Source organism: Protopterus annectens, chromosome 5.part1, assembly GCF_019279795.1.
Source record: "Protopterus annectens isolate FY-2018-M chromosome 5.part1, PAN1.0, whole genome shotgun sequence".
Lineage (NCBI taxonomy): Eukaryota > Metazoa > Chordata > Ceratodontiformes > Protopteridae > Protopterus > Protopterus annectens.
Window position 1 is genome coordinate 711949540 of NC_056736.1, and position 27640 is coordinate 711977179.

General features: G+C 45.9%; 1 protein-coding gene and 1 non-coding gene across 2 annotated transcripts in view; both read left to right on the forward strand.

Annotated features, from left to right (window-relative positions):
• LOC122803258 (remodeling and spacing factor 1-like) overlaps positions 1 to 27640 on the forward strand; it is a 713407-nt gene that overhangs the window by 445973 nt on the left and 239794 nt on the right.
• Positions 994 to 1065, forward strand: TRNAG-UCC. Its single transcript has one exon. It is a non-coding gene; the product is annotated as a tRNA-Gly (tRNA).

The following is a 27640-nucleotide window of genomic DNA, read 5'->3' on the forward strand; positions in this document are numbered from 1 at the left end:
TCCAATTAGGAGCTTTTCCTAACTTTGTTTCAATCTCTCTAGCTGTTACTTCATCCCATTTCATACCTTTAAAACTTCATATTCAGTCTTTTACTTCTATCCATTTTGCATCTTTATGTTCCACAGGATCTTCCTAGATATTTCTCCAAAATGTATCGGTTTCTTCTTCTTTTTTTTTGGTGGTGCTTCAGTTCCTTTTGCCTTGTTTCCCAATTCTCTATAAAACTTTTTTGGTTCATCAGTAGATTGTTTATTTTGTACTTTTCCTTTATATTTATCTGCATATCTTCCAAGTTTTTCTGCCTGTACTGATATTTTTAGTTTATTATTTACGATAGTGCATGATCTATCCTGATCTGTTCCAATACTGCATATTGCTTTTATCACGTCTATTTTTCTGAGTATTTTTGTTGATCTGTTCCCTGTTCACTTCTTGTCTTTGTTGCATTTCTCTATTCAGTGATGTCCTTCAAGGATGCATCTGCAGTCCTAACAAATGGGTTGTCCTGTTGTCAGGCAGCCCTTCGGTCGGCTGGATTCCAAAGTCTGGGTCTGGCCTCGGCTGGTGTCGCACTTCACCCGACGTCATCTCTGCTGGTCTTCGGGTATAAAGGCATCAGCCGACGCCATTTTCCTCAGTCTTTCTTGCCGCGTGGCGCCCGAAGCAGAAGCTGTTCGCAAGTGCCGGTCGGTCAGATCCAGAGATTAATACTACCGAATACAACTTCGAAGACTTCTAAAAGCTAAGTACCCCGTTGGGGACTCTTTCTTGCCTCAGCCGATGTCAGAAAAAGTAAATAACTGTTTAACTTGTGGGAAACAAATACCTCATAAAGATTTCCACTCTTACTGCTTACCTTGTTTAGGCCCAGACCACGACGTAGCAGCTTGTTTAGCCTGTGCTTCCTTCAACCGACGAACGATTAGGCGTCGGTCGGAGTTTGCTGAACAGTTTTTCGGCTCAGACTTTGCGTACATTATGCCGTCGGAGTAGCATTGGTGGTATAGTGGTGAGCATAGCTGCCTTCCAAGCAGTTGACTCGGGTTCAGTTCCCGGCCAATGCAAGAAATCTGTATATCCCGACTACCCAAATTGTTAAGAAACGCAAAGAAAAGGACCGACACTCGCGGTCCGCGGTTTCGGCCAAAACCACGGTTAAGCAAACCGCGAGTGTCTCGGTTTCGGCCGAAACCGAGCAAACGGTTCAATCTACAGCCGAATCCATGACTACTACCGAGGCCCCTTCTACCCTAGCTGAATCGGCCTCTGAAATTTTGCCTACTAATGTGGTTTCTCTAGAGTTATCGGACACCATCCCTTTGGATGTCTCTACCCCAGCACGTGGTGCTGCTAGGCCTCCTGCAGCCATGTCTATAAAGGCCTTTGCCAGGGCTAAAGCAGCCAAAACTGCTAAATCAGTGCCTGTTAAGTCCCCCTCTCACAGGCCCAGCTCCAGTTCACAAATACTTACTCTGGCAGAGGATCTCATCCCTTTAATAAGGGGATCCCAATCTCACCCAGACAGGGCCTCACAACCTCCGGAAAAGAGACCTAGAGCAGAGCCCCCTGAGCCAGGCTCCTCAGATGACTCTTCTGATGACTCAGACATTACAGACCATCCAGAGGCTCCTCTTTCTACTTATGAAGATTCTGATGCTGAAGAATCTATTCCTTCTGCCTCTCCACCAGAGGAATTTTCCTTTGGGGAAACCTTACATGCCATGCGAGAGCAATTCCAATGGCAGGGACAAGATTTCTCAGATTCAAGAAAAAGGCTTAGGACCTTTTTACACTTACCGCAACATAGGCCCTTAGCTATACCTCCAGTTCTTCCTGTTGTGGATGATGCATTTAATGATGTTTGCACTGCTACTGATACTTTACCTCCAGCCCCTGCTAAGCCCGACAGGTTCTACAGGGTACCGGACACTCATCACCACTTATACAAGGCTCCTTTTGCAGATTCATAGGTTCATAGGTTCATAGGTTCATACTAGGCTATCTGCCCGAGGGCATTTACAAGCCTAGCCCATAGTTTTGTGGCTTACGCCACCCCTTTAGTATGGGGAACTATACCCATTATTTTGCTGTGCCTCTGTTGAGCAGTGACACTGAGGTAATCCCTGGGGTATATCTGCGATCTCCCATCCATTGGTCAAGATTTCTCTTGAACAAGGCCAGCGAGGTGCTCTGCCTCACATATACCGGGGTTTTATTCCACAGCATAGGGAGTCTTTGGGTGATGAATCTATCCCTCCAGCACGTCCTATTAATAGCCGTGTCGAGGTTTAAGTCTCCGCCCTTGTGGCTCTGACGGATCTAGATTTTTGAGGTGAAGCATATTCATCAAATCTGGGTTTGACATGGCCTTGTATGTTAGGCAAAGGTCACCTCTGAGCAAGCGGTGGCGACTGAATAGAGCTGGAGTTCTTTCAGTCGGGCAGCATAGGACAGATGTTTGAGACCCTTTATCCTTTTGGTGAGGAACTTTTGTGGCCTCTCCAGCTGCTGCAAGTGTGGGGTCAGATACATTCGAATGGGGCATTGTACTCAATCATTGGTCTGATGAGTGATGCATAGGGAGACTATGACCTCCCTTGATCTAGATGAGAATCCCTTCATGATAAGGTGGGCAATGTAGAAGGTCTTCCTAACTACTTTAGCTACATGGGTGTCGAATGACAGACTACTATCAACCTGGGTCCCCAGGTCCCTGATAACTTCTTCTGTACTCAGTGGATTGCCACCTATTTGGTAGCTAGGGGTAACCTTGTTTTTCCCGAAGGGTATGACTATGCATTTTTTGGCATTTAACTTTAGGCCATGGCTCTGGCACCAGTTATCCGTTTCTGTGAGACCCTTCTGAAGCATATCTGTGTCAGATGTGTTTTCTACTATGGCCAGTTTGCAGTCATCTGCAAACTTTGTCAGCCATAACCCTCCTGTGTTTGCTTGTACTTCAGAAAAGTAGATGCCAAACAAGAGTGGGCCCAGGACTGAGCCCTGTGGTACACCACTTGTGACAGGCTTTGAGTCTGACATGGCGCCAGCAACTCTGACCCTGTGGGTTCTGTCACTCAGCCAGTTTGCAACCCATCTTGTGATGTATGGGTTAACATTTAAGCTGATGAGTTTTTCAATGATACCCGAGTGGGGTATTGTATCAAAGGCCTTCGCCAGATCGAGGTAGGCTGTATGGACTGCGTTTCCCTCATCAATGGCTTTGGTGACTGTTTCAAAACAGTCAACCAAGTTTAGAAGGCATGATCTGCCTTTGACAAAGCCAAACTGGGATGGATCCAAAGTCTGCAAATTCCTATGTCTTTATTTATGAGGTCCATTATGATCCTCTCCATGGCTTTGCAGATAAGGCTTGTCAAGCTAATGGGCCGGTAATTTCCAGGGTCGGTGGAGGCACCGCCTTTGTGAAGTGGGACCACAGTTGCAGTGCGCCACTCCTGGACGTATCCAGAGGTAAGACTATGATTAAACAGCTGTCCTAGCTGTGGGTTTAATTCCTCGTTGAGTTCGTGGAGCACACAGCCGGGGACACCATCAGGTCCCATGGATGCTGTGTTTTTTGCTTTGGGGAGAGCAGTTCTCGCTTGGGCGTTGGAGAGGTTTGGGGGCTGCAATCGCTTGGTATAGATATCTCTCCTTTTGGGGGGGGGGGAAGTTTGCACTGAACCTGTCAGCCAGTATGTTGGCAATGTCTGTAGGATCAGTAATCTTCACATCATTTTGAACTAGTTCTGAGCATATCTGGGAGTTTCCTCCCAGGTTTCTAACATAGCTAAAGAAGGCCTTATGATTGTCTTTTGAGTTTTTAGCTATTTTTCTCTCAAAATTTGCTTTGGATGATTTTATGAGAGCTCTTAGTTTTTTACTTATAGTGATCAAGGGTGTCTTACCTTTTAAGGATTTTGCTCTATCTTGTAGTAGCTTCCTCCTTTTGTTGTAGAGTTTGTTTATGGCTGGGGTCCACCAGAGTGGACGCTTGCCTTTGGTACAAAGAGTCTTTTTTGCTTGGGATTGCCTTATCCATGCAGTCCTGCAGGTGCTGGTAGAAGGCATTTGTAAGTGATTCAGCGGCTTGAGTACTGTTTTCCGGCTCGGGGCCTTAAAGGAGACCACACTAGTCTTTAGAAGTGTGAAGTCGGCTTTCGAGAAGTTCTTTACTGTGGTCTTTTATTTCAGGTGGGGGTGGGATGAGGACCTCCAGCGAGATTAGTTTGTGATCTGATCTCACCAGTGAGGGGTATACTTCCGGTGTTGAACATTGTGCTCCCATGTTCGTGATGATGAGATCAAGTATGTTTTCTCCTCTTGTGGGGATGGTGACTAGTTGTTCCATGGCATTTGAGTTTATGAATTCCAGGAACTTTTGGGCTAGGGTGTTTGGGCTTGAGTAGTGTTCCCAGTCTATATTAGGGTAATTGAAGTCACCTAGTATGATGGTGTTTGGTGATACATTTATCCCCTCTAGTGTTTTCAGGAGACTATCTCCCAGGGGCCTAAGGCAGTAGCTTCGACCTCAGCTAAAAACCCTCTCCCTTCTGATTGGGAATCCAGGTCCTTAGAGAGATGGGGTAAAAAAGTATACACCTCTGCTACTCTCTCAGCTAGAGCTTTGAACTGTCAGTTTCATATGATCCAATACCAAGAGTTTATGCTTGATCAGTTAACTAAGAAACTGTCCTCTGATGATTCCTTAGATAAGAAATATGTTCTAGAAATGGTGAATAACATTCAGCAGGTTAGTAACCATTCTTTAAAATGTGGCTATGATGCACTGGAGGCTTCATTTAGATCAGCCATGACTGGCACAGTTATAAGAAGGCATGCATGGTTGAAAGAGCAGGTCTTGCTGGATCATGTTAAAGCAAAGCTATTAGATGCTCCTATGGACAAGGTCAGTCTATTTGGTTCTCCTGCCCAACAAGTAATGAAGAAAATGGAAGAGAAGGCAAAATCTGTACAAACAGTTAAAGATTTCTTACAGGTACAGCCCCCAAGGTTCAGCAGGAACTGGCCTTCCAAAAATTGGTCCTTTCCAGACTCCTCTAAAAATCAGAGAGGCAGGAATAGACGTTCCAGAGGCAGAAATTAATCCAGAGGAGGTGCCTACAGGGGACGCCAGTGGCAAGGCAATAACCAATGAGGCACAGATACAACCACCACCACTGCAACAGGACAATCACAGTGACTTGGCTCTAACACCGCCTACCAGGGAACAAATAGTAGCACCCTTAGGCGGAAAGTTAGCCTTATTTTCAAAAAACTGGCACTATATCACAAGAGACAACTGGATTTTGCAAACTATAGACCAAGGCTACAGGTTTCATTTCCACACCTTACCAGCAAAAAGAGGAATGCCAAACCTGCCACCAAATCAAAAGTCAGAAGCCCTAAACCAAATAGCTCAATTAACAAAGATGAGAGCTGTGGAAAGGGTACCACCTACAGAACAGGGCAAGGGATTTTACTCCAGACTCTTCCTAGTACCAAGAAAAGAGAACAGTTGGAGACCTATTCTCGACCTGTCCGCTTTAAACACATTCATCATCGTTCCAAAATTCAAAATGCTGACCCTACACCAACTTCTTCCCATGCTGGGCAAGGAGTATTGGCTGGTAACTCTAGATCTCAAGGAGGCATACCTGCACGTCCCCATACGACCAATTTGCAGAAGATACCTCAGATTTCTTGCAGGATCAGAGCATTATCAATTCTCAGCATTGCCCTTTGGCTTATCTACTGCCCAGAGTGTTCACGAAATGCCTGGCATCAGTAATCGCTCATTGCAGGCTTCAGGGAATCCAAATTTATCCATACCTGGACGACTGCCTGATACAAGCGGACAACAAAAGCAAGCTGACACAAGACTTACAAAGAGTCATTTGCTTACTACAAGCCCTGGGATACACAGTCAATTTAAAAAAGTCAAAACTGATACCATCCCAGACAATAACATTCTTGGGTGCAGAATTGGACACAGTAAAACAGATGGCATTCCTAACTGCAGAAAAACAAGAACAACTTTCTCTGTACTTCTTGGCACTAGCAAAGCAGAACAAACTAACAGCAAGGAAAGTACTGCAGGCCTTGGGTTTCATGGCATCCTGCATAATCTTGGTCCCCCATGCCAGGCTGCATATGAGAAAGCTACAGTGGTAGCTAAAGAATTTGTGGTCTCAGCACAAGCACAGCCTAGAAACCAAAATTCCAATGATCCCATGCCTGAAGCAAGAGTTCTTATGGTGGGCTCAGGCCTGTCAATCAAACACAGGACTACCCTTCTGCAAAAGTCAACCAAGACAATCCATCACGACAGATGCCTCAGACCTCGGTTGGGGGGCACACATGATGGGCAAGTGCATTCAAGGCCTATGGACTCAAGACCAGCTGCACCTGCACATAAATCTAAAAGAAATGATGGCAGTAAAATTGGCAATCCAGGCATTCAGACCTTTTCTCCAAGAAGGCCAGTTGATGATAAGGACAGACAACACCACAGTTATGTGGTACATCAACAAACAGGGAGGCACACACTCATACCCTCTATGCCGGCTGGCAATGGACCTATGGGATGAGGCTCTGAGCTACAACATTCAGTTACAGGCAATTTATGTACCAGGGAAGGAAAACATTCTAGCAGACATATTGAGCAGAACTACAACAGATGCCCACGAATGGATGCTGCATCCGGACATCTTCAAAACCATCACAAGAGAATGGGGATTACCACAAATAGACTTGTTTGCATCCCCATTCAATCACCAGTTGAAGAAATTCTGCACGAGGACTTACCACCCACTTGCTTGGAAGGTGGACTCCCATTCCTTCAGTTGGAAAGACCTGACAGCATACGCATTCCCACCACTTCCTTTGATGCACAAGGTGCTTCTCAAGATCAAAGAGGAACGTCCGAGGATCATTCTGATAGCCCCAGACTGGCCAAGACAACATTGGTATCCACTGCTGAGGAGCATGTCCCGGGAACAAATATGGACACTGCCCCTGATTCCATTACTGCTGACACAGAACAACTACAACATCCTGCACCCAAACCTAAAAACTCTGCAGCTAACTGCCTGGAACATTACATAACAGCAATTAACCCAAATTTATCCCAAAGGGTTAAAGACATAATCCTGGAGGCTCGTAGACCTTCAACAAGAAAGAATTATGCAGCAAAATGGAAAAGATATCTCATCTGGAGTACTGCAAAGGGCAAGATGTGACACTGGTGAACATAGCCAACATCCTGGAGTACTTGGCGGAGCTCTTCCATACAGGCCTGTCCTATTCCTCCATCAAGATACATGCATCAGCTATTTCAGCAGAATATAGCTTGGATCCTCCTGTCTTCTCGCATCCTCTGCTCAGACAGTTTCTGAGAGGAATTAAAAATGTAAAACCTCCCAGGAAACCTCCATTGCCAGCATGGGACTTGAACTTTGTGCTGGAAAAACTGACTCTACCTCCTTTCGAACCAGCAGCTACAGCAGAATTGCAATACTTATCCTGGAAGACTGCTTTCCTGCTGGCAATAACTTCAGCAAGAAGGGTCTCTGAACTACAGGCATTAATGGCAGTACAACCCTTCCTGATCTTCCATCAAGATAGAGTGTCCCTGAGAACAAATCCTACATGTATGCCTAAGGTGGTATCCAGAGTCTCTTTAAATCAGGCTATCCACCTTCCTACATTCTTCCCCAATCCACAGAACAGGGGAGAAAAGCTCTTACATACCTTGGATGTACACAGACAATTACGCTACTACCTGGACAGGACAAAAAACAATAGAAAAACTGACCAGCTTCTGGTAGCATATGCAACAGGAAAGGAAGGAAAACCAATTTCTAAACAGACAATCTCCAAATGGATAGGAAATTGCATTAGATTTTGTTACTCCTACCATGGAAAGAAAACTCCAGAGAACATCAGGCCTCACTCCACAAGGGCTACAGCCACTACCACAGCTTTCTTACGAGGAGTGGCTACCAAGGACATTATAGAGGCTGCTACTTGGACCTCCGTTCATACATTTGCCAAGCATTATAACTTACCTCTATACTCTAGATCCCGTGCTGGTTTTGCCACTGCTGTTTTGCAAGGGATCCTGACTACACCATAATCTACTCTCATTTCCTCCTCCCCTAGTTTAGCTATGGTATTCTACCCATTTGTAAAGACTGCAGATGCATCCTTGAAGGACATAGTACAGTTTTGTACCTACCATAAATGTAGATGTCCGAGAGGAATGCATCTGCAGTCAGGATTACCCACCCTCCTTCCCCTCTGAAGTACTCCTAGGGTACTTACCAGTCTTCAGCTAGCTTGGGGGGGATCTATTATGGTGTATTTGTTTGTATATATGTACATACATGCTTTTTTGTGTGTTTGCTCTCTACTATTTGGAAACTTTGGCATTTATCCAAATTTAGCCATCCAAGAGGGCACCTGGCATCTGGGGCAAGAAACACTGAGGAAAATGGCGTCGGCTGATGCCTTTATACCCGAATGACTGCCGCAATGACGTCTGGTGAAGTGCGACACCAGCCGAAGCCAGACCCAGACTTTGGAATCCGGCCGACCGAAGGGCTGCCTGACGACAGGACAACCCATTTGTAAAGACTGCAGATGCATTCCTCTCGGACATCTACATTTATGGTAGGTACAAAACTGTACTTTTCTTCCCTTGCTGTCCAACTCCAACTGAACGTTTGTACTGGTTTCCTATGGAAGGCTGTAAAATATCTTCATATGGCAACTGATCAGATGTTTCCTGCTCCACTGATTTCTTCTTAATTTTGGGATACATTGCTCTATCCTGCTGTGGTGTTATCAGAGTTAGATTTTCTATACTAAATCCTTCACTTTGCAGGTACGCCATAACATCAGTTTCTCTTTCTTTAACTTCTCCATTACTAATCCTTTTTTCTACTTTTTCTCTCTATTTTCTTAATTTTTGTATCATAAAATTTTCCATATCTGGATCCTTTTTCTGCATTTATCCGAGTGTCTTTGCTGATGCCCTTTTTGTATTGATTAGTTTTGCTTTCCCCTTTGTATAAGTATTGCACCATGATAAATCTTTTTCTTCCACATGTCCATATACTTTGCTTTATTTATGTGTTTATTGTGCATTTAGATATGTTTGTACTCCTTTGCTGCATAATGCGTTTAGTAATTTAATGTAAATGTTCTGTGGTTCCTGTTTGTTGTAAAGTAGTCTGACTCTTGGTGGTGCATAGGAATGGCTGACCCCCAACACGTCTAGTGATATTGGCTGATCTGTATGGTTACTTGATGTACTTGGGCAGCTTAGTTTTAGGGATGAGTTGGGGAGGATGTAATGTCCAGTGGTCTGCTGCCTTTCTCTAGGAAGGGAGTGATGGCTTTGTAGAAATGTAGGTATTCTAAGACCAATGAGTTTTCTGACCATTCACGTCCTGCCAGTACTTCCCCCTCAGGATGGATTTCCTTTCTTCTGGAGAACCGTAGCAATTAGTCTCAGAGTAAATTTGTGGATACCCTTTAGTCATGTAGTTTTTTTTTTAAATGAAGACCGTGAGATGTTCATCATGTTTCACTGTTGCAGTCATTACACTTAGGTTGTCCTGCTGGCAGGCTACCCGCAGTCGGCCTGAATTCTAAAGTCCTGGTCCAGCGTCTGTTGCTGTCACCTGTTCCCTGACAGTGCATCAGGGGTATATAAGATGCAGCCGACGGCATTTTCTTCAGTCTTTCTTGCCGTGCGGTGCCCGAAGCAAAAGCAGTTCGCAAGTGCCGGTTGGCCGACTCCTGAGATTTTCAAATCGAATTCCAGATCCAAAATCTTCAGTAAAGCTAAGTACCCCATTGGGGAAACTTTTTTCTTGCTTCAGACCGATGTCAGAAAAAGTAAACAATTGTATTTCTTGTGGGAAGCAAATACCTCATAAGAATTTTCATTCTTACTGTATTCCTTGCCTAGGTCCAGACCACGACGTTGCTAGCTGTCGGTTTTGTGCTAGATTTAACCAACACACTATTAAGCGTCGGTATGATTTTGCCTTTCATTACTTTGGCCGAAGATTTAGTTATGTAATGCCGTCGGAACAGCTGACGACCGGAGTTTATAAAAAACGCAAGGAAAAGGACAAACATCCGAGGTCCAAAACTGATGATGAGGCCTCCGCTAGGCCAGTCGCCAGTTCGCCGGCTCTCAGTGAGACGTTTACACAGCCCCTGACGCCCTCTACCTCAGAGCCACAGGCCGCTTCCGACTCCCACGTGGAGCCGACTAGGCCTCTGGATACTCAAGATATTGGACACTCGAAAACTATTCCCTCAGATGGGTCCGGAGCCGCTGAGCCGGCATCAGCTTCTGAGGGTGTTTTCAGACCTACACAGTTATATGTCAAGCAATCTTCAGCTTCAAAGGCAAAGACTAAAACAGCTCTAAAGACAAAGAAACAAGTACAACATTCTCCCGGACAGACTTCCATGCCCAAGAAACAGATGCTTAAAATGGTCGAAGACCTAATTACTTAGATCAGGGGTTCCCATCCCCCTCCTGATAAGAGGCCTAGGCAAGAGACAGAATATGACTCTTCTGATCAGGTTTCCATTTCCTCTGACTCCTCTTCTGAACAGGGATACTCTCTTCCTCCCTATGAGGATTTTGATGCTGAAGAATCTATTCCTTCAGCGTCTCCTCCTGAGGATTATTCTTTTGGGGAAACCTTGCATACCATGGGGGAGCATTTTCACTGGGAGAGCCAAGATTACTCAGAATCTAAGAAAAGGCTCAGAGACTTTATTTTACTACCTCAGCACAGACCTCTTGCTATTCCACATGTTCTAAACATTGTAGATGATGTATTTTCAGAGTCCGGACTGTCTTCTGACTCTTGACCCCCTGCACCTGTTAAGCCAGACAAGATACTACAGGGTTCCAGACTCTCATAAATTCTTATATAAAAACCCTGCTGCTGACCCAGAAACTATAGTCCCACAGGGGTCAAGGCTTCCACTTCAAAAAACCCTGTCCCCTCTGATAGGGATTCTATGGCACTGGACAGATGGGGGAAAAAGTTTACACTTCTGCTACCTTGGCTGTAAGGGCTTTAAATTAGTTTCATATGCTTAAATATCAGCAATACTTAATGTCACTGCTAAAACAGAAAATGTTGACAAATTCTGAATGTTCTGATAACAAGGAAATGCAGGATTTATTGCATGCAGCTGAACAAGTCGGAAAACATACTTTGCAATGTGGTTTTGATTCACTGGAGGCGTCTTGCAGGGCTGCTGTCACGGGTTCTGTCATTAGAAGGCATGCTTGGTTAAAGGAACAGAATCTGCCAGATCATATTAAAGCAAAATTATTGGATGCTCCATTACAGCATGATACTTTGTTTGGTGTTAAGGCAGAAGAGGTGTTGAAGAAAATGGAGGATAAAGCAAAATCTATGCAGACAGTTAAGGATTTCTTACAGGTACAGCCACCCAGATTTAGCAGGAACTGGCCTTCTAAGAATTGGTCCTTTCCAGTGTCAGACAGGCCACAAAGAGGCAGATACAGACGCACTAGAGGCAGATCCCAGCCCCAAGGCTCATACAGGCCTAAACAATGGGGTGCTTCTACCTCCAAAAGCGGAGAAGACAAATCACAGCCATACAGGAAACAGTCCCAATGACTTTCCTCTGCCAATGCCAAACACTCTTCTTTTGGCAGCACCCTTAGGGGGAAAACTAGCACTTTTTTTCACAAAATTGGCACATGATCTCCCAGGACAAATGGGTCTTGAATATAGTGTCTCAGGGCTACAGGTTCCACTTTCACACCTTTCCAAAGACAAAAGGTATGACAGACCTGCCACACAATCAATGGGCAGAGGCACAAAAGCAAGATGTTCATCGTGTTACACTGCTGCAGTCATTACACTTGGGTTATCCTGCCGTCAGGCAGTCCCGTAGTCGGCCTGAGTTCCAAAGTCTTGGTCCGGCATCGGTTGCTGTCACTTCTTCCCTGACGTCAATGCGCCAGGGGTATATAAGATGCATCCGGCACCATTTTCTTCAGTCTTTCTTGCCGCGCAGTGCCCGAAGCAGAAGCAGTTCGCAAGTGCTGGTCGGCCGACTCCTGAGATTTTCGAAGTCGAATTTCAGATCCAAAGTCTTCAATAAAGCTAAGTACCCCATTGAGGAAACTTTTTTTTTTTGTCTCAGACCGATGTCAGAAAAATGTAATAATTGTATTTCTTGTGGGAAGCAAATACCTCACAAGGACTTCCACTCTTACTGTATTTCATGCCTAGGCCCTGATCACGACGTCACTCATTGTTAAATCTAGCACAAAACTGACAAACTCGCTATAAAAATACGTTTTGATTTTGCTTTGCACTACTTTGGCTGAAGGTTCAATTATACGATGCCGTCGGATCAGCCGACGACCTCAATACCGAAAAAAACGCAAAGACAAGGATAAAGACAGGCATCCGAGGTCCAAAACCGATGACGAAACCTCTTCTAGGCCAGTCGTCGGTTCTCAGTGAGGCGCTTTCGCAGCCCGACACCCGCTACCTCAGAGCTACAGGCCGCTTCCGACTCCCACATGGAGACATCTAGGCCTCTGGAAACTCAAGGTATTGGGCCTACGGAAACTAATCCCTCAGATGGGTCCGGAGCCGCTGAGCAGGCATCGGCTTCTGAGGGTGTTTTCAGACCTTCACAACTTACCATTAAAACAACAGCCAAGACAAAGGTACCATTAAAGACAAAGAAACAAGTACAGCATTCTCCTGGACAGTCCTCCATGCCTAAGAAACAGATGCTTAAAATGGCCGAAGACCTCATCACTCTAATCAGGGGTTCCCATCCTCCTCTGAGAAAAGGCCTAGGCAGGATACAGACTGACTCCTCTGATCAGGTTTCCATTTCCTCTGATTCCTCTTCAGACCAGGGATACTCTCTACCCCCCTATGAGGACTCTGATGCTGAAGAATCTATCCCTTCAGCCTCTCCTCCTGAGGATTATTCTTTTGAGGAAACTTTACATACCATGAGGGAGCATTTCCATTGTGAAAGCCAGGATTACTCAGAATCCAAGAAAAGCCTGAGGGATTTCCTCTTATTGCCTCAGCACAGGCCCCTGGCTAATTCCGCCTGTGCTAGATATTGTGGATGATGTGTTCTCTGAATTCATTTTATCTCCTGACTCTTTGCCCCCTGCTCCAGCCAAGCCAGATAGGTATTATAGAGTCCCTGACTCTCACAAGTTTCTTTACAAAAACCCTTCTGCTGATCCAGAAACTATTTCCCAGGGTCCAAAAGGGGTTAAGGCTTCCATTGCAAAAAAATCCAGTACCCTTTGGCAGAGATTCCAGAGCTTTGGATAGATGGAGGAAGAAAGTATACACTTCTGCAACTTTAGCAGTAAGAGCTTTAACTTGCCAGTTTCACATGCTTAAGTACCAACAATATTTAATGGCTCAGTTAAAACAGAAAATGCTTGCAAGCACAGAAGCTCCTGATTGTGAAGAAATGCAGGATTTATTGCATGCAGTTGAACAAGTGGGAAAACATACTCTGCAATGTGGTTTTGATTCTTTAGAGGCCTCTTGTAGAGCTGCAGTTACAGGTTCTGTGATTCGAAGATATGCTTGGTTAAAAGAACAAAGTTTACCTGATCATGTTAAGGCAAAATTATTGGATGCTCCTTTACAGCATGATACTTTGTTTGGTGTTAAGGCAGAAGAGGTGTTAAAGAAAATGGAGGATAAAGCTAAATCTATGCAAACAGTCAAGGATTTCTTACAGGTACAGCCACCTCGGTTTAGCAGAAATTGGCCAACAAAGAATTGGTCCTTTCCAGTGTCAGACAGGCCACAGAGAGGCAGATATAGATGCCCAAGAGGCAGATCTCAACCCCAAGGCTCAAACAGACAACGACAGTGGGGCACCTCAACCCCAAAAGGTGGTGAGGACAAGTCTCAACCTTACAGGAAACAGTCACAATGACTTTCCCCTTCGTACGCCAAGCACGTCCCTTTTGGAAGCCCCCTTAGGGGGAAAACTAGCACTTTTTTCTCAAAACTGGCAAATCACCCAAGACAAACGGGTCCTGAATATTGTGTCTCAAGGTTACAGATTCCACTTTCATACTTTACCAAGGCTAAAAGGAATGCCAGACCTGCCACAAAATCAATGGGCAGAGGCACAAAAACAAATTTCAGCCCTCATGGACATGAGAGCTATTCAAAACGTACCACAACAGGGACAAGGATTTTACGCAAGACTCTTCCTGGTCCCCAGAAAGGACCAGGCCTGGAGGCCCATACTAGACCTTTCAATTCTGAATACTTACCTGGATATTCCGAAATTCAAAATGTTGACATTACAGCAGCTTCTACCCATGCTGGGAAGAAGGTTTGGCTTGTTACTCTGGACCTCAAAGAGGCATACCTGCATGTTCCTATCAGACAAAATTGCAGAAGATACCTCCGATTCAAAGCTGGTACAATGCACTACCAATTCTCTGCACTGCCCTTTGGCTTATCTACTGTGCCCAGGGTCTTCACAAAGTGACTGGCACCAGTAATTGCATTTTGCAGACAAAAAGGAATTCAAATATATCCATATCTGGACGACTGCCTCATTCAAGCAGAGACAAACGACATTCTTCTACAGCATCTGGCGTTTGTCAAAAGGTTGCTAATTTCTCTAGGGTACACAGTAAATGAAAAGAAGTCAAACCTAGTGCCCTCGCAACAGATTATATTCCTGGGTGCCAGCTTAAATACAACGACCCAGATGGCTTACCTCACGCCAGACAAACAAGTTCAACTAACTCAATATTTTCAATTGCTGGCAAGAAAGTCCCATCTCCCTGCAAGAAAAATTCTGCAGGCGCTGGGATTCATGGCATCTTGCATACTACTAATACCATATGCCACACTGCATATGAGGAAATTACAATGGTACCTGAAAAGTGTTTGGACTCAACACTCTCACAGTTTAGAAGCAGTAATACCAATGATTCCCTGCCTACAACAGGAGTTTCGATGGTGGGCACAGGCATGTCACCTAAACAAGGGTCAGCCTTTTACCCAACCCACAGCCAGGCAAACTCTAACAGATGCTTTGGATTATGCCTGGGGGAGCACACATGGCAGGAAAATGCATTCAGGGCAAGTGGACCACAGACCAGATGCATCTTCACATCAATCAAAAAGAGATGTTAGCTGTTCAAAATGCCCTAAAGGCTTTCAAGGACCTTCTACATCCAGGACAATTACTACTAAAGAAAGACAACACCACAGTAATGTGGTACATAAACAAGCAACGGGGCACTCATTCTTATCCCCTATGCAGGCAAGCCATGACCTTGTGGAACACAGCTCTAACGTATCAAGTTCACCTGCAAGCACAATTCCTGCCAGGAAAGAAAAATACCCTGGCAGACGATCTAAGCAGAAATATCATGGACCCTCAGGAATGGAAATTGCATCCACAAATCTTCACCATGGTAACGCAAAAGTGGGGATGCCCAGACATATATATTTTTACCTCCCCACTGAATTGCCAACTACAAAAATTCTGCACAAGGACTTATCACAAACAAGCATAGAAAGTGGATGCTTTTCTGTTCAGCTGGAAAAACCTAAAAGTTTATGCCTTCCCGCCACTGCCTCTCCTTTCAAAGGTACTCCTAAAAGCCAGACAAGAAAAACCACAGATGATCCTGATTGCTCCAGACTGGGCACGCCAACACTGGTGCCCCATCTTAAGAAATTTGGCTCAAGGCCCACCATGGATTTTGCCTCAAATTCCACACCTTCTGACTCAACAAAACAATCAGATCCTGCACGGTCAGCTCAAAACCCTAAACCTGGCTGCATGGCTGATACATTAGTCAAACAGACAACACCTCTCTCTAAAGCTGTTATGGATGTCATTTTGGAGGCCAGGAGGCCTAGCACCAGGAAAGCTTACTCAGAAAAATGGAAGAGATTCTGCGCCTGGAACCAGGCTCAAAGCCTTGACCCTCTTGTTCCAAACATTCCTTAGATTTTACAATACTTAACTGAGATGCTGGACAGAGGCCTATCCTTCTCATCAGTTAAGATCCACGCCTCTGCCATTTAAGCACATTACAACACGGATCCTCCTTTATTCTTTCATCCCTTGCTAAAGCAGTACCTCAGAGGGGCTAAAAACATAAGACTGCCCCGGAGAGCACCAACACCAAATTGTGACCTCAATTTTGTTTTGGAAAAACTGACCCTACCACCTTTTGAGCCAGCCAATACAGCCGATCTAAAAATTTTTTTCATGGAAAACAGCTCTGCTCCTGGCAGTAACTTCAGCACGAAGAGTCTCAGAGCTACAGGCATTAATGGCAGTGGAACCTTTTATAATTTTTCATCAGGACAGGGTATCTTTAAGGACAAACCCTACCTTTAAGCCAAAGGTGTTATCTAGTGTGGCTGTTAACCAAACCATCCATTTGCCAACTTTTTATCCAAGCCCCTAGAATAAAGGGGAGAAACTTCTGCATTCTTTGGACATACACAGGCAGCTACGCTTCTACTTGGACAAAACAAAAGCTTTCAGGAAAACTGAGCAGCTGTTTGTAGCATATGCTGCAGGATCACAGGGCAAGGCTATCTCAAAGCAGACTATTTCCAAATGGATAGGACACTGTATTCGGTACTGCTACACACACCATGGAAAATCAGTCCCAAATAATATTAGGCCACATTCCACCAGGGCAACAGCCACTTCAACAGCCTTTCTCAGAGGAGTGCCTACCAGGGAAATTTTGGAGGCTGCAACTTTGGAGTTCAGTGCACACCTTTACCAAGCATTACCACCTGCCTCTTTACTCTAAATCCAGAGCAGGATTTGCCACTGCAGTTATGCAGGGCCTCTTAGCCAATCCTAACTCTTTATAGACCAGCCACCCAACCTCAGCTTTGGGATTCTACCCAAGTGTAATGACTGCAGCAGTGTAACATGATGAACATAGTACAGTTTTGTGCCTACCATAAATGTAGATGTTCGAGTGTTCACACTGCTGCAGTCCAGGTTATCCGTCCCTCCATCCCCTCTGAACTAGCTGGACTTATCTATACCTTTCTATCCTATACAACCTTTGGGGTGTATTTGCTGGTAACTGAAGGTATTGTTTTTATTGTATATTTTTGATTAGCAATATGTATTGCCTACCTACTTGGGGGCACCTGACATCTGGGGCAAGAAAAACTGAAGAAAATGGCGTTGGATGCATCTTATATACCCCTGACGCACTGACGTCAGGGAAGAAGTGACAGCAACCAACGCCGGACTAAGACTTTGGAACTCAGGCCGACTTGGGACCACCTGACGGCAGGATAACCCAAGTGTAATGACTGCAGCAGTGTGAACACTGTAACATCTACATTTATACAAAACTGTACTTTTCATCCCTTATGGAGAAGAGGGCTATTCAACGAGTACCACAGCAAGAGCAGGGACAAGGATTTTACTCAAGACTTTTCTTGGTACCCAGAAAGGACAAAGCCTGGAGACCAATACTGGACCTGTCTATTCTAAACACTTTTTTGGACGTTCCAAAATTCAAAATGTTGACTCTACAGCAGCTCCTGCCCATGCTGGGCAAGAAGGCTTGGCTTGTAACTTTTGACCTCAGAGGCATACCTGCATGTCCCAGTAAGACAATCTTGCAGAAGATACCTCAGATTCATAGCTGGCTCAATGCACTACCATTTCTCTGCACTGCCGTTTGGCTTATCTACTGCACCCAGAGTCTTCACAAAATGCCTGGCACCAGTAATTGCATTTTGCAGACAAAGAGGAATACAAATATATCCCTACTTGGACAACTGCCTTATACAAGCAGAGAACAAGGACATTCTACTAAAGCATCTGGCATTTGTAAAAAGATTACTAATTTGCCTAGGGTACACAGTGAACGAAAAGAAATCAAAACTAGTACCCTCTCGAGAGATAATATTCCTGGGTACAAGCTTAAATACAACTGCCCAGATGGCTTATCTCACGCCAGACAAATAAAGGCAACTTACTTCAAAATGATGGCAACAAAGATCCATTTATCTGCAAGAAAAATTCTGCAGGCTTTGGGCTTCATGGCATCCTGCATTCTACTAATTCCATATGCAAGACTGCATATGAGGAAACTACAATGGTATCTAAAAAGTGTTTGGACTCAACTCTCAGCCTGGAAACATTAATTACTCTCATTCCCTGTCTGCAACAGGAGTTTCGAAGGTGGGCACAGGCCTGTCACCACAACAAGGGACAGCCATTCACTTTACCCACATCCAGGCAGACACTAACAGGTGCATCAGATTATGCCCAAGGGGCACACATGGCAGGAAAATGTATTCAGGGCACATGGCCCGCAAGCCAAATGCATCTTCATATCAATCAAAAAGAGATGGTAGCTGTACCGAATGCCCTGACAGTCTTCAAGGACCTACTTCATCCAGGACAACTGCTGATAAAGACTGACAGTACTACAGTCATGTGGTACATAAAGAAGCAAGGAGGCGCACATTCCTACCCCCTCTGCAGACAAGCCATGACTTTGTGGAACACAGCATTGACTTATCAAGTACACCTGCAAGCACAATTCCTGCCAGGAAAGTCAAATACTCTGGCAGACAAACTAAGCAGAAACCTTATGGATCCTCACGAGTGGAAACTAGATCCACAAATTTTCAGCATGATAACATGGAAATGGGGATGCCCAGACATAGATCTATTTGCCTCCCCTCACAACTGCCAGCTACAGAGATTCTGCACAAGGACTTATCACAAACAAGCACGGAAAGTGGACGCACTGTCATTCAGTTGGAAAGCCCTTACAGTATATGCCTTCCCTCTACTGCCTCTCCTCCCCAAGGTACTCCTAAAGGTCAGACAAGAGAAGCCAAAAATGATCTTGATTGCCCCAGACTGGCCACGCCAGCACTGGTACCCAATCCTAAAGAGCTTGTCTCAAGGCCCAGCCTGGACATTGCCTCAAATTCCTCATTTGCTGACCCAACAAAACAATCAGATCCTGCACAGCCAACTCAGAACCCTAAATCTGGCTGCATGGCGGATAATATAACCATTCAGAACACACCTCTCTCTAAAGCAGTTATGGATGTTATTTTGGAGGCCCAGCACCAGAAAATCTTATGCAGAAAAATGGAAGTCATTCTGTGCTTGGAACCAGGCACAAGGGATGGACACGCTTGTACCAAATATTCCTCAGATTTTACAATATCTAACTGAGATGCTGGACAAAGGCCTATTCTTCTCATCAATTAAGATCCATGCCTGTGCCATTTCAGCTCATTACAATACGGACCCACCTATTTTTTCACATCCACTGCTAAGGCAGTGTCTCAGAGGGGCCAAAAACATAAGACCTCCAAGGAGAGCTCCAATACCTGCATGGGACCTCAATTTTGTCTTGGAAAAACTCACACTGCCTCCTTTTGTGCCAGCCAATACAGCTGAGATAAAATACTTATGGAAAACAGCTCTGCTCCTAGCAATAACTTCAGCAAAAAGAGTCTCAGAGTTACAGGCACTAATGGCTGTGGAACCTTTTATTATTTTCCATCCGGACAGGGTTTCTCTAAGGACAAACCCAACATTTATGCCTAAGGTAGTGTCCAGTGTGGCTCTTAACCAAACCATACATTTGCCTACCTTTCATCCAAACCTGCAGAATAAGGGGAAGAGACTTCTGCATTCTTTGGACATACACAGAGAGCTATGCTTTTACTTGGACAAAACTAAAGATGTTAAGTTGTCAATCTCGCCTTCATTCTTGCTTGATGGGTTCGGAGCCGATCCTCGGCTCCGACTCGGCACTTGCTAAGCTCGAGAGTCACTTTTACCAGCTCGAGGCAGCCCCATATCCCATGATGCAAGGCGGTAAGTACCCAGATCTCGTTTGCCGCTTCGCTTATGAGGTCCTCCTTTTACCAGCTCCTGGTAAGTGATTTGCATCTTCGCTATTTTAGCCCCTTTTAACTAAAAAACCCTTTATTGTTAGTTTTATTTTAGTTTTAAACATTTTCTGACAGAAAATTATCTGTCTCCTCTTATTTTTTTAGTCAGACTTTCTCCCATCCCATCCCCCCCCCTGTTAGGGTGTGTGTGTGTGTTTTTTAGTTATACCTTTTGGTATATTTAATTTAATTCTTTGACTGGTGTGTGTGTCTGTGTTTGCACCATGTCGAAAGAAAGGGTCTCAGGCTTTAAGAAGTGTGACTCGTGCTGTCAGAAAATGTCTCTGACAGACGGTCACACTTCTTGCCTGTACTGCCTGGGGCCTCTTCACCTGCAGGACTCCTGTGCTATTTGTCATTCTTTCAGCCAGAGAGTCCTGCAGGAAAGAAGAAATAAGTTGATTTTGAGGGGCCTTCTTAAGCCGGAGGGCTCTCCGGCTAAGTCGGCCCCATCCAAGACTACTAAGTCTTCCAAGGCCCAGGCTTTTGTGTCCAAGCCTGCGGCCTCGGCTCCAACTCGTTCTGAGTCGAGATCGGCTCCGGCTGGAGCCGATTCTGGCTTAACTAAGCCTTCGGCATCGATGGCTATCGGTGCCGATTCTGCATCGACCACTTCGGTGTCGGCTCCGATCGGTTCCGACCACCATGTGGCTCAGGCATCGGTGTCGGCTCCGATCGGCTCCGACACCGTTACTTTTGTGGCTGTATCGGCTCCGGCTGGAGCCGATGCATCGAGGATACCTGTCGGCTCCGACCGGTTCAATAGTTTCATCAGTTCCGATGGCTCCTTCGAGGAAGAGGTCTAGGTCTCCTTCCTTGGAGCCGATACTCGGCTCGGCTTCACCTCTCCTCTCGGAACAGAGCCATCGGAGCCGATCTTCAAGGTCATCCAGGCTTTCTGACCATGATTTAGAGAGAGTGGTCAGTAGATTACTTAAGTCACAGGCACTAGCCCAAATGTTACATAGTCCGTCTCAACAGACGGCTATTGGTCCACACCCCGTTGCAGTTCCTCCTTCAACTCTACCCCAGAGCTTGGAGTTGGAGTCTTCGGGAATGGTTACTGCTACGGCTGAGGGACAGATACCCCTTCTGTTCCTTCAGCCTCTACTCTTATCTCCTCTTGAGACCTTCCTTAGAGGGATTGTGGCGGGCTTCCATGGTCTCCTCCGAGGGGTGAGTGGCATCGGACCCTTGTCCGAACCGCTCTTCCCCTTGGAGCCTCGGCCTTGGTGAGCTCGGCTCCGACATCGGCCTCGGAGACTTCCCTTCGGTGGTCCCTGAGTTCCTAGCTCCTCGAACGGGTTCTCTCGGACCTGCCTGGGAGGGAGCATTCGAGGTGATGAAGTGTGCTGGCCACTGGTATCAGCCAGCAGTCTGTTCCCTTAGCTCCTCCCTCTGTAGTGCCTGTTGACATCTCTGCCACTTCTCTTGCTACAGGACCCAGAGATCCTCCGCCTCAGGTTTCCCCATTGGGAATATCCCCCTCTTCCGAGGATTCTCCTGATGTTTCGGGAGATCCTCCTAGGAAGAGGACTTGTAAGAGGAAACATATAGACTCCCCCGAGTCTATCACGTCAGATACTGACTTAGATGAGTCAGAGGGATCCCCAAGATCCCCCTCTGAGGATGTCTCCTTCTCAGACATCCTAGAACTCCTTAAACAGAGGGGAAACTGGCCCACCAATAATCCCTCTGAGGATGAGTCAGTATACCTAGAGGCGTTTGGATCTCGGCCCTCAACCTCCTGGGTGTCTCCGCCTTTCGACCCCCTTATGCAAGTTATTGCCCGAAAGGCTTGGGCTGCTCCTGACTCTGTAGAGCCAGTCCCTAGGAGGCCTTCAAAATTTATTACTGCCCCATGTGATAAGCAATTCCTCACTAAGGGTGTCCCCGCTGATGCCATGGTGGTGGCTGCTGCCACCAAGAAGGAACTCGCAGATCCTTCCGTACCCGTCCATCCTCCTAATAAGGACTCTAGGACCATGGATAGGTACGGTAAGCGGATGTTTTCCTCAGCGACCTTTGCTATGCGTTCGCTGAATTATCTATGTCACTTCACCAGACTCCAAAGGGATATCCTTAAGGAGCTAGGTGATGTTGTACAGGATCCTACAGCTGCAGGAGCTCAGGAAAAAATTGCTTCGCAGCTAGGAACCCTTAATTCCATTGCAAACTCCTCCATGCGGCTAATATCATATGCTGCTGATGGAGCGAGTAGGGCCGCAGGTACAGGTGTGGCCCTTAGACGCCAAGCCTGGATGCGGCTATGTGACTTTGCAGATCCCTTTAAGGCCTGCTTCACAAATTCTCCCTTTGATGGGTCAGCTTTGTTTGGCCCTCAAGTGAAGGAAACTTTGACCAGGTGTGAGCAGGACGGCAAGACTCTTTCTGCCGTAGGAGTCCGTTTTCCACCCCTTCTAGACCTTACCCCAAAGGACAGAAGGGTGGCAAAATGTGGTTCCAAATCCCAAGGAGTCACGCCGATTCACGTGGTCAGTTTACCCCTAGAGGCAGAGGGGTAACAACAACAGACGCTCTAGAGGCAGAGGGGTCCAAAAACCAGGGAAACAGAGAGCCTCTCTCTGACAAGCCCTTTCAGCATCCCTGAGATGTTGCCCGACTGTCCATCCTTGGAGGCAGTCGGGGGAAGACTATCACTGTACCCAGAAGCCTGGCGTTCCCTCACTCAAGACAGATGGGTACAGTCGATCATATCCGAGGGTTACAAAATTCCTTTCGAGGAAAGTCCTTTCTATCACTCAAATTCCCTTCCAGATGTACCACCGGTCTAAGGAAATTGCAGAGTTAGAGGTCTTAAAACTTCTGCAAAAAGAGCCATTCAGCCAGTTACGACAGATCATTCAGAGCCGGAATCTACTCAAGGTTCTTTTGGTCCCAAAAAAGACGGGAGACTGGAGACCAATATTGGATCTCAGCAGACTCAACAAGTCTGTGAGGAAGGCAAGATTCCGAATGGTCACTCTTCAGTCAATTCTGCCCTTCTTACAGAAGGACAACTGGATGTGCTCAATAGATCTTCAGGATGCGTACTATCACATCAAAATCCACAGACGCTCCAGGAGATTTCTCCGCTTTCGGCTGGGGTCCAGTCATTTCCAGTTCAGAGCCCTGCCCTTTGGTCTCACTACAGCCCCCCAGAGTGTTCACCAAATGCATGGCAGTGGTCACGGCTCACCTGAGACGTCAAGGATTCCAGGTGTTTCCGTATCTCGACGACTGGCTCCTTTCAGCCACCACCAGGCATCAGCTTATTCAAGCCAGGGATTACACAATAAAGCTTTGTGCTCTTTTGGGCATCTCGATAAACTTCGAAAAGTCATCCTTATCGCCCTGCCAGTCTATTACTTTCATAGGCGCAAACTTAAACACTGTTCGGATGTCAGCTACCCTTACAGATCAAAGAGTTTCAGACATTCAAAGTCATGTCAGGATCATTCTAGCCAACAAGAAAGTTCAGGCCAGAATGGTTCTAAAGGTATTAGGTCTCACGGCTGCGGCCATTACTCTTCTTCCCCTGGCTCGCTTCTACATGCGCCTTCTTCAGTGGATGCTGTTCACACAGTGGTCATTCAACAACTTCCAATGCGTCACCAGATTCTGGTGACACAGACTTGCAAAGATCATCTTGCTTGGTGGATCACATCTCCCCAGGTTCACCAAGGCAGACACTTTGTACCCCATCCCGGTAGCCACTGTCACCACGGATGCCTCCCTGATCGGGTGGGGGTCATTATCAGGGCAGGATGGTTCATGGGACGTGGCAGCCGTTCAATACCACCTGCACATAAATGTCCTGGAGATGAGAGCAGTGCTTTTAACGTTGCAAGCCCTCAACGACTTTCTTCCGTAGGGACAATTGCAGTCCACACAGACAAACATGTCTGTAGTTTGGTATATCAACAAACAAGGCGGAACCAAGTCCTACCCCTTGTGTCGAGAAGCCAGACTATGGCAATGGGCAATCTCCTCTCATCGGTTTCTGGTAGCAACGCATATCCCTGGGAAAACCAACATTGTAGCGGACAGATTGAGCAGAGCTATTCTCATGCCTCACGAGTGGTCTCTCAAGCAATCTATAGCGGAAGAGATTTTTCTGGAATGGGGTCGTCCATGTTGCGATCTTTTGCTACTCCCAAAACAGCAAATGCCCAGACTTCTTCTCTCTCTCCTCTTCCAGGCCATCCCCCCAGAGACGCTCTGACCCAGGATTGGCCCCAGGGACTTCTTTATGCCTTCCCTCCATTTCCTCTGATCCCTCAAGTTATCCAGTAGGCAACCGTTTTGAGAGCCAAATTGATTCTCATTGCCCCTTACTGGCCTCGACAAGTTTGGTTCCCGTTCCTCCATCGTCACCTTTTGGTGCAGCCGTGGCATCTGGACCCAGTGCCAGATCTTCTGATTCACCAATCCGGTCAGCTGCACCGGTCTATCCCTTCTCTCAGCCTCACAGCATGGTTGCTCCACTTCCTTCCTTAGCCAGGCTTCCTTTGATCTCTAACCAAGTTAGAGACATCATAGTAGCTTCTTTAAAATCCTCTACCAGGAGGATTTATGCAAGCAAATGGAAACGTTTCTCTTATTGGGCTAAGGCCAAGAGTATTGATCCTTTCACTGCCCCTGTTCAGGCAGTCCTGGACTTCTTAGCAGAGATTTTTCATGCAGGCTCCTCTTCTTCCACAGTCAGAGTTCAATTGGCTGCTATCTCGAACTTTCATGTCGGGATCGCAGATCACAATATTATGTCCCATAGGCTCTGCAGGGCCTTCTTGAAAGGAATTTTCCTGCTAAAGCCTCCAATCAGGAATCCTCCTCCTCAGTGGGATCTAAATTTAGTGCTGACATCCTTGATTCTTCCCCCCTTTGAGCCAGCTGTTTCTTGTTCCCTGAAATTTCTTTCTTGGAAAACTTTATTCCTAGTGGCTATTACATCGGCCAGGAGGGTGTCTGAACTTCAAGCTCTATCGGTTCGACCCCCCTATTTGGTTTTTCACAAAGACAGAGTATCATTGAGAACTAATCCGACCTTTTTGCCTAAGGTCGCCTCAAAGACCAATTTGAATCAATCCATTGATCTCCCTGTATTTTTCCCAAACTATTCAGACAGAGCCGAAAAAAACTACATTATCTTGATGTCCACCGTCAACTCAGATATTATTTGGACAGAACAAAAAATTTAGGAAATCTGATCAACTTTTTGTTTCCTATGCGGATAATAAGAAAGGCCTTCCTGTTTCTAAAGTGACCTTGTCTAGATGGCTTTCTTGGTCATCTCTGAAATTTATCTGCTCAGGGGAAAACAGCTGTGCTCAAAACCTAAAGCACATTCAACTAGGAGCTTAGCTACTTCTACAGCCTTTCAAGCTAGACTTCCTTTAGACACTATTTGTGCAGCGCCACTTGGGCCACTCCTCATACTTTTGTTTCCCACTACAAATTGGACTTGGCCTCCAGGGACAGAGCCAGTTTTGGCTCTACAGTCCTCAAGAGTCTGTTCCATTGAGCCACCTAGGATAGAGGTGCTAGGACGCGGTCCCATCAAGCAAGAATGGCGAGATTGACAACTTAACATTAGAAGTTATGTACCTACCATAACGTTCCATGTTAGTTGTCTTCTCGCCTTCTTTCTTGCGACCTCCCTCCTTCCCCAGGCCTGGACAGACCTTTCTATAAGAAATTATTATGCTGAAGACCATTCAGACCTGGTCCTTCTTCCATCCTGTAAGTTTTCTTTCTTCCTTTTGGAAGTGTTTTTATGCTTGGTGCTATTGCCCTTTGTCATCAAACGAGATCTGGGTACTTACCGCCTTGCATCATGGGATATGGGGCTGCCTCGAGCTGGTAAAAGTGACTCTCGAGCTTAGCAAGTGCCGAGTCGGAGCCGAGGATCGGCTCCGAACCCATCAAGCAAGAAAGAAGGCGAGAGAAGACAACTAACATGGAACGTTATGGTAGGTACATAACTTCTTATTTTCAGAAAGACTGAACAACTCTTAGTGGCATATGCTGCAGGATCGCAAGGAAAAGCTATTTCAAAGCAGACCATTTCAAAATGGATATGCCACTGCATTCGTTTCTGCTATTCACAACCTGACAAATCAGTGCCTAAGGGCCTTAGGCTACATTCTACCAGAGCAGCAGCCACTTCAGCAGCCTTCCTCAGAGGAGTACCAACCAGTGACATTTTGGAGGCTGCAACTTGGACTTCAGTGCACACTTTTACAAAGCACTACCATTTACCTCTTTTCTCTAAATCTAGAGCAGGCTTTGCCACTGCAGTTCTGCAGGGCCTCATAGCCATCCCTAATTCTATTTAGGCCCAGCCACCCAACCTCAGCTTTGGGATTCAACCCAAATGTAATGACTGCAACAGTGAAACACGATGAACATAGTACAGTTGTGTACCTACCATAAATGTAGATGTTCGAGTGTATTCACTGTTGCAGTCCAGGTTACCCTCCCACCATCCCCCTTTCATTGCTGGGACTTATCTGAACTTCTCTATTCTATACAACCTATGTGCTGTATTTGCTTGTAGATGAAGGTAATGTGCATTCTTTTTTATAAGCAGAATTTTTAGCCTACCCTTTTGGGGGCACCTGACATCTGGGGCAAGAAAAACTGAAGAAAACGTCATCGGCTGCATCTTGTATACCCCTGGCGCACTGACGTCAGGGAAGAGGCGACAGCAACCGACGCCGGACCAGGACTTTGGAATTCAGGCCGACTGCGGGTACCCTGCCAGCAGGATAACCCAAGTGTAATGACTGCAACAGTGAATACACTCGAACATCTACATTTATGGTAGGTACACAACTGTACTTTGCATTGCTTAACATGCAGGGAAGTTTATTCCAGAGGTTTGGGAAGTGCTGGGTTATAAAACTATCCTTCTAGCATGTTTTGGATATTGGTTGGTGTTTATTTCATTCCCTGATTCTAGCACTGGTGGAGATATTGGACTTGCAGAGAAAAAGGAGGTCGGCATAGGTTCATAGGTGTGTACTAGGCTAATGGCACCGGAGCCTTTACAAACCTAGCCATAGGATTGCACTGGCATAGTGCCACCCGACCTTAGATGTTCATCGTGCATACAGCTGCAGTAATCACAGATGGGTTTTCAGCCGTCAGGCGGTCCCTCGGTCGGCCGAATTCCAAAGTCTTGGTCCGGCGTCGGTTGTTGTCGCTTACTCTTCTGACGTCAGGAAGGCCAGAGTATATAAGACACAGCCGACGCCATGTTCTTCAGTCTTTTTTGCCGCGCGGTGCCCGAAGCAGAAGCAGTTCGCAAGTGCCGGTCGGCCAGCTCCTGAATTACGAAAATATTTGGAACCGAAGTCTTCATTAAAGCTAAGTACCCCGTTGGGGAATCTTTTCTTGCCTCAGACCGATGTCAGAAAAAGTTAATAATTGTATTTCTTGTGGGAAGCAAATACCGCATAAGGATTTCCATTCCCTTTGCATACCTTGTTTGGGCCCAGACCACGACGTCTCGGGCTGTCGCTTTTGCGCTACCTTCAATAAACGCACTATCAAGCATCGGGCGGAGTTCGCCCAACACTTTTTTGGTAAAGCTTTTGACTATAAAATG